Genomic DNA, 8,132 nt, shown 5'->3' with positions numbered 1-8,132 from the left:
GCAATTGCTGCATTTTATGATTATGAAATTTGGCAAATGGATGTCAAAACTGCATTCCTGAATGGATTTCTGGAAGAAGAGTTGTATATGATGCAACCAGAAGGTTTTGTCGATCCAAAGGGAGCTAACAAAGTGTGCAAGCTCCAGCGATCCATTTATGGACTGGTGCAAGCCTCTCGGAGTTGGAATAAACGTTTTGATAGTGTGATCAAAGCATTTGGTTTTATACAGACTTTCGGAGAAGCCTGTATTTACAAGAAAGTGAGTGGGAGCTCTGTAGCATTTCTGATATTATATGTGGATGACATATTACTGATTGGAAATGATATAGAATTTCTGGATAGCATAAAGGGATACTTGAATAAAAGTTTTTCAATGAAAGACCTCGGTGAAGCTGCTTACATATTAGGCATTAAGATCTATAGAGACAGATCAAGACGCTTAATTGGACTTTCACAAAGCACATACCTTGACAAAATTTTGAAGAAATTCAAAATGGATCAAGCAAAGAAAGTGTTCTTGCCTGTGTTACAAGGTGTGAAATTGAGTAAGACTCAATGCCCGACCACTGCAGAAGATAGAGAGAATATGAAAGATGTTCCCTATGCATCAGCCATAGGCTCTATCATGTATGCAATGCTGTGTACCAGACCTGATGTGTGCCTTGCTATAAGTTTAGCAGGGAGGTACCAAAGTAATCCAGGAATGGATCACTGGACAGCGGTCAAGAACATCCTGAAATACCTGAAAAGGACTAAGGATATGTTTCTCGTATATGGAAGTGACAAAGAGCTCATCGTAAAAGGTTACGTTGATGCAAGATTTGACACTGATCCGGACGATTCTAAATCGCAAACCGGATACGTGTTTACATTAAACGGTGGAGCTGTCAGTTGGTGCAGTTCTAAACAAAGCGTCGTAGCGGGATCTACATGTGAAGCGGAATACATAGCTGCTTCGGAAGCAGCAAATGAAGGAGTCTGGATGAAGGAGTTCATATCCGATCTAGGTGTCATACCTAGTGCATCGGGTCCAATGAAAATCTTTTGTGACAATACTGGTGCAATTGCCTTGGCAAAGGAATCCAGATTTCACAAAAGGACCAAACACATCAAGAGACGCTTCAACTCCATCCGGGATCTAGTCCAGGTGGGAGACATAGAGATTTGCAAGATACATACGGATCTGAATGTTGCAGACCCGTTGACTAAGCCTCTTCCACGAGCAAAACATGATCAGCACCAAAGCTCCATGGGTGTTAGAATCATTACAGTGTAATGTAGATTATTGACTCTAGTGCAAGTGGGAGACTGAAGGAAATATGCCCTAGAGGCAATAATAAAGTTATTATTTATTTCCTTATAATCATGATAAATGTTTATTATTCATGCTAGAATTGTATTTACCGGAAACATAATACATGTGTGAATACATAGACAAACAAAGTGTCACTAGTATGCCTCTACTTGACTAGCTCGTTAATCAAAGATGGTTATGTTTCCTAACCATGAACAATGAGTTGTTATTTGATTAACGAGGTCACATCATTAGTAGAATGATCTGATTGACATGACCCATTCCATTAGCTTAGCACCCGATCGTTTAGTATGTTGCTATTGCTTTCTTCATGACTTATACATGTTCCTATGACTATGAGATTATGCAACTCCCGTTTACCGGAGGAACACTTTGGGTACTACCAAACGTCACAACGTAACTGGGTGATTATAAAGGAGTACTACAGGTGTCTCCAATGGTCGATGTTGGGTTGGCGTATTTCAAGATTAGGATTTGTCACTCCGATTGTCGGAGAGGTATCTCTGGGCCCTCTCGGTCATACACATCACATAAGCCTTGCAAGCATTACAACTAATATGTTAGTTGTGAGATGATGTATTACGGAAGGAGTAAAGAGACTTGCCGGTAACGAGATTGAACTAGGTATTGGATACCGACGATCGAATCTCGGGCAAGTAACATACCGATGACAAAAGGGAACAACGTATGTTGTTATGCGGTCTGACCGATAAAGATCTTCGTAGAATATGTAGGAGCCAATATGGGCATCCAGGTCCCGCTATTGGTTATTGACCGGAGACGTGTCTCGGTCATGTCTACATTGTTCTCGAACCCGTAGGGTCCGCACGCTTAAGGTTACGATGACAGTTATATTATGAGTTTATGCATTTTGATGTACCGAAGGTTGTTCGGAGTCCCGGATGTGATCACGGACATGACGAGGAGTCTCGAAATGGTCGAGACGTAAAGATTGATATATTGGAAGCCTATATTTGGATATCGGAAGTGTTCCGGGTGAAATCGGGATTTTACCGAAATACCGGGAGGGTTACCGGAACCCCCCGGGAGCTATTTGGGCCATAGTGGGCCTTAGTGGAAAAGAGAAGGGGCTGCCCTAGTTGGGCTGCGCGCCCCCCCTTCCCCTAGTCCTATTAGGACTAGGAGAGGTGGCCGGCCCCCTCCTCCTCTTTTCCCCTCCGAGGAATCCTAGTTGGACTAGGATTGGAGGGGGAATCCTACTCCCAGAGGGAGTAGGACTCTCCTGCGCCTCCCCCCCTTGGCCGGCCAGCCTCCCCTCCTCTCCTCCTTTATATACGGAGGCAGGGGCACCTCTAAACACACAAGTTGACACAAGTTGATCCACGTGATCGATTCCTTAGCCGTGTGCGGTGCCCCCTGCCACCATATTCCTCGATAATACTGTAGCGGAGTTTAGGCGAAGCCCTGCTGCTGTAGTTCATCAAGATCGTCACCACGCCGTCGTGCTGACGAAACTCTTCCCCGACACTTTGCTGGATCGGAGTCCGAGGATCGTCATCGAGCTGAACGTGTGCTCGAACTCGGAGGTGCCGTAGTTTCGGTGCTTGATCGGTTGGATCGAGAAGACGTACGACTACTTCCTCTACGTCGTGTCATCGCTTTCGCAGTCGGTCTGCGTTGGGTACATAGACAATACTCTCCCCTCGTTGCTATGCATCACATGATCTTGCGTGTGCGTAGGATTTTTTTTTGAAATTACTACGAAACCCAACAAGGATGTGTTACCGGAGTTCCTTCCTTTCAAAGGGAAGTACGTCTCCGTTAGAGCGGTGTGGAGGCACAATGCTCCCCAAGAAGCCACTAGGGCCACCGTATTCTCCTCACGCCCTCACACGATGCGAGATGCCGTGATTCCACTATTGGTGCCCTTGAAGGCGGCGACCGAACCTTTACAAGCAAGGTTGGGGCAATCTCCACAACAATCGGAGGCTCCCAACAACAACAACACCACGAAGCTTCACCACAATGGAGTATGGCTTCGAGGTGACCTCAACCGTCTAGGGTGCTCAACACCCAAGAGTAACAAGATCCGCAAGGGATAAGTGGGGGGAATCAAATATCCTTTGGTGGAAGTGTAGATCGGGCCCTTGTCACCCAATCCCGAGCAAATCAACAAGTTTGATTGGCTAGGGAGAGAGATCGGGCGAAAATGGAGCTTGGAGCAACAATGGAGCTTAGAGGTGGAAGAGGTAGTCAACTAGAGGTAGAAGACATCCCTTATATAGTCGTGGAAAAAATCCAACCGTTATCCACATGTTCTGCCCGCGACTCACGGTACTACCGCTCCAAGGAAGCGGTACTACCGCGACGCCGCGCGGTACTACCGTGGACGACCACGGTACTACCGTGGCAACTGGACAGGCCGGAACAAGCCTGATGAAGGAGCAGTACTACCGCTGGGGCGGTACTACCGCTCCCCCTTGCGGTACTACCGCAAGGCAGGAGGTTCACGGCCTGGGAAGGGCGCGGATGGAATAAATTACATCCGTGCCTACTTCCGCAGAAACTAGGGTGGTGCAAAAACCCGACGCCGTACTACCGCTTGTGAGGCGCGGTACTACCGTGGTCGGCGCGGATGTAAAAAATTACATCCGCGCCTACTACCGCGACACTGCGGTACTAGGTCGAAGGGCCACGGTACTACGACTCCTAGGGAGCGGTACTACCGTGGGCCCCCGCGGTACTACCACGCTGGACGAGCGGTACTACCGTGGAGGGCGCGGATGTAAAAAATTACATCCGCCCCTACTACCGCACCGGAGCGGCACTAGGCCAGGGTGCCGCGGTACTACCGCACCGAAGGGGCGGTACTACCGTGACACGCCGCGGTACTACCGCTTGTACCTGCGGTACTACCGCAAGTACAGTAGTAGTCGCCAGTTTTCCACACAACCAAGATAACGACGGGTAGCTCCAAAGTGCAAGGAAAGGAGGGACAAGTGTACGTGTGATTCCACCCTACCTTTCCGACGCGGACCCCCTCTTAATAGTACGGCTCTCCTACGACTCAACTCCACCAAAGAGAAACGTAGAACAACGCCGGTTTCAACAGTCTCCGAGGGGCACCGAATTGTCTTGTGCCTAATGATGAAGTATCTGAGGGACTCAAGGCACACGATTAGTCCGCACACGCATTGTCATCAATCACCAAAACACTTAGGGATAAATATGCCCTTACAATAGTATCATAATATTCCTAACATGAGATGCTAGTGTGTCATTACATTTATGCGAACACTGGAATGCAAAGTGCTCAGTACGTTTTCAAGAGCAACAAGTTATATCATACTTTCAATTGAAACACTAGCATGGTCATCCAATTCCCTTAGCAAATCCTATAAGTGTTTTATTTTTTAGATAAGCGGTGTTTTACAAAAAAAAACCATGCTCTCCTACTGATTTCCTCATACTAAGTAGTTAGATTTTTAGCACAAGCACAAATTGATTCAAAATAATGCAAGTAGTAACTTTCTTCAACAGTGAGGATTTAGGAGGCTCCTCAACTCATTTATTGGTAAGTACAAGTTTTTTGTGTGCTTCTACCCATTGGAAGATAGAAAACAAAGCAAGAAATAAAGAACACTAAAAATTACTTAGGGATAAAGCAAAAAAATGCAGAAGAGAATATTCAACCTAGCGCCATGCTTCCTGGCAACAACAGCACCAGAAAAGAGCTTGATCATCCCTAAGTGTAGGGGACTATTGTAGCACTTTCCAATGTGGAGGTGGAAGTATCAAGCATTGATATCCCAAGGGAGCTAAAGGTAAGAATCCTATTCTCTCAGCCTCGATCTGCCCTGATATAACCTTTCGTACACCAAGCGTTTGCTTTACCTAGACTCTAAAAAAAGATATTTTGCAAGAAACAAAAAGATAATTTGCAATGCAAAAGAGGCAGTATGCAAGATTATGAAGTGCAGGTAAATAAAATTTAGGTACTAAATATAAAGTTGCAAATAAAATAAAAGAGATCGAGTGTGCAAGTAGTGGTGATAGGTGGTGCGGAATTGATCCTAGGCCGTTGGCTATGATAAAATAATAGATAGACAAACTTGCGGTTTTATATGCTAAGATGCTTAAAAATTCATTGACTAACATGTACTTATGATTGAAAGCATTGTAAGCATCCCCAAGTACTAAGAATTTATTAAAGTAAACCCAACCATAGCATTAAGTTTGATGAGTCCTTTTTATCCCATATGCTTTGACTCCTATACTCAGATGCGATGATATCTATCACTCTAACCCTCAAGTGTGATCCAACATACATGCATGCTTATACATTAACACAAGAGGATAACACTTACATGCAATTCATATCAATCATAATAGATCACCAATGCCATAGGACAAAAGATAAAACACAGACATACCGATACTGCAACAAATCTTTGGATAAAAATTCATTAGATAAAACACCATCTTCAACATTGCATGTGGCTGTCGGCATTGCCAGAGCCGACGGCAACTAATCGTGTTTCGCTAAAACAGATTAGTTGTTGTCGGCTTTGGCAATGCCGACTGGACCATAATCGGCTTCGCCGTGTCTGACTGGATCCAATCAGCTTCACCTAATTAAGCTAACAGTGTGTTATTATTGAAAAATTTCAATACCGCGTATTATTTCTCGAATTAATGAAAAAACATATTATTTTAAAAATATAGCACTGAATAATAGCCTATTAAGAAGAAGAAAAATATGGATCAGCGTGAATTGAATTTTCAGAAAAATATTTCACAATTCATTTTGGTAATATTAACGATATAGTGATATATTTAATTCCCTCCGTTCCACAATACTCCCTCCATTTTTATTTGCTCTGCATATTAGAGTTGACTAATGTCAAACTTCGTAAAGTTTGACCAAGTTTATAGAAAACAATATAGATATTTATCATAATAAATTTATATGATGTGAAAGTACATTCAATAATAAATCCAATGTTGTTGATTTGTGATTGTATATCTTAATATTTTTGTTTATAAACTTGGTCAAAGTTTGTAAAGCTTGACTTTGACCAAAACTAATATGCGAACTAAATAAAAACAGAGGGAGTACTTGCCTTCACTTTGTCAAAATATAGATGTATCTAGACATGTTTTAGTATATACGTACATCCATTTTTGAACAAATGGAAGTCAAGTATTTTGGAACGGAGGGAGTATATGGAAAATAGAGGTCAGAGATACACCTATAGAAATGTATTATGCAAGGAAGACGGTAAATAGGATTAAAAATATTTACATGGTAAAAAAAGTACGCAAGAACTTAGCACATTTGATGCACTCAGGATGATGCCCTCGCAACTCTCTGCTAGATAAACAAAAGAACATATATAGAAGGGCAATGGTGATGATGATATATACTTCAACATGACCGATTTACAACATGATTAGTTCGAGGTACATCATCTCCAAGAAATTACATTGCTAGATGGAGAAGGGTGACGACAAGCCCTTTCCAAAATAACAGGAGTTCTTCATGCTACGACTTGCACCGTAGGTGGTATCAAGCTACACTGCATGGCCTTGTTCCACATCGCAAGTGGTATCCTGAGCACGTTCTTCATCTGTGGTGTCGCCTGTGGGATGACCTTGATCCGCCGCAGGTTCTTCTTCGTTCCTGGCGTCGCCGGTGGGATGATCTTGATCCGCCCAAGGTTCTTCTTGGGTGTCGCCGGCGGAGCGAACTTGATCTGCAGCACAGTCTTCTTCTTGAGTGTCCCCGCCGGAACGATCGTGATCCGCAGAACGTTCCTCCTTGTTGGCGGCAACGACTCTGACACGTCGTCGGTGTGGAGCCTGGGCGCGAACCACGGGAGCTGGAGCGCGGCGGCCGTCGTCAGCCGCCTAGCTGGGTTGCACTCGAGAAGCCCTTTCAAGACTTGGAAGCCGTCCTGGGACAAGGTCTCCCGGGGCAAGAGGTTTCCCAGCGTGTTGTGCTGCTGCGCCTGCGCGTAGGAGAACACTCGCGGCACCTCGGCCGCGAAGAACTCCGGCCAAGTCGTCTCGTCCGGGAAGCCGAGGACGCGGAAGATAGCCGAGAGCTGGGCGGTCCTGTCGTCCTTCTTGTCGGCCTTGAACAGCATCCTGCCGGTCAGCATCTCTGCCATGACGCATCCCAGCGACCACACGTCGACGCCCGCGTCGTAGTCCGGCTTCCCCAGGAGCATCTCGGGGGCCATGTAGGGCATGGTGCCGGCAAACTCGTAAGGCTTCCTCGCGGTCTTCAAGGACATGGCCAGCCCGAGGTCGCACAACTTGAGGATCTTCCCTCCTTCCCCGACCAGGATATTTTGCGGCTTGATATCTCGGTGGACGATGCGGTCCTTGCCGTGCATCTTGTTGGCGCCGGTGAGGAGCTGCCACATGTAGCCTTTCACTATGGCCTCCGGCAGCGGCGGCCTCTCGGACAGGAAAGCGTGGAGGTTGGGGCCGACGTAGTCCATGGCGAGGCAGAGCTTGTAGGTCTCAGGGTCGCGGAAGAGTCCGTGGGAGCCGACGACGTAAGGGTTGGGGCTGCAGGCCTCGAGGAAGTCGGCCTCGTCCTGCATCTCTTTGTTGGCGCCGGCAAGATCGCCGTTGGAGCGGAGGACCTTGATGGCGACGGTCTTTCCCGTGACGCGGTGGCGCGCCTTGAGGACAGCGCCGAAGCTGCCCTCGCCGAGGCAGGGCGTGTCCTCGAACTCGAAGGCCGCGGTGCCGCCGATGCGGACGCGCCTCCTCTTGCAGCAGGAGATTTCTGGTTCTTGATCCGTCCCGTGGCCGGCAGCTGGTCGCTTGCCGACAGCCAT

The 8,132-nt window shown here is 46.5% G+C and overlaps 1 pseudogene; it reads right to left on the bottom strand.

Moving 5' to 3' along the window:
* Nucleotides 1–6,852: 6,852 nt before the first annotated feature.
* On the bottom strand, nucleotides 6,853–8,132 carry LOC119294404 (annotated as a pseudogene).

Source organism: Triticum dicoccoides, chromosome 4B, assembly GCF_002162155.2.
Source record: "Triticum dicoccoides isolate Atlit2015 ecotype Zavitan chromosome 4B, WEW_v2.0, whole genome shotgun sequence".
Lineage (NCBI taxonomy): Eukaryota > Viridiplantae > Streptophyta > Magnoliopsida > Poales > Poaceae > Triticum > Triticum dicoccoides.
Note: the sequence above shows the minus strand (reverse complement) of the source record. Positions and strands in the feature narration are given on the sequence as shown.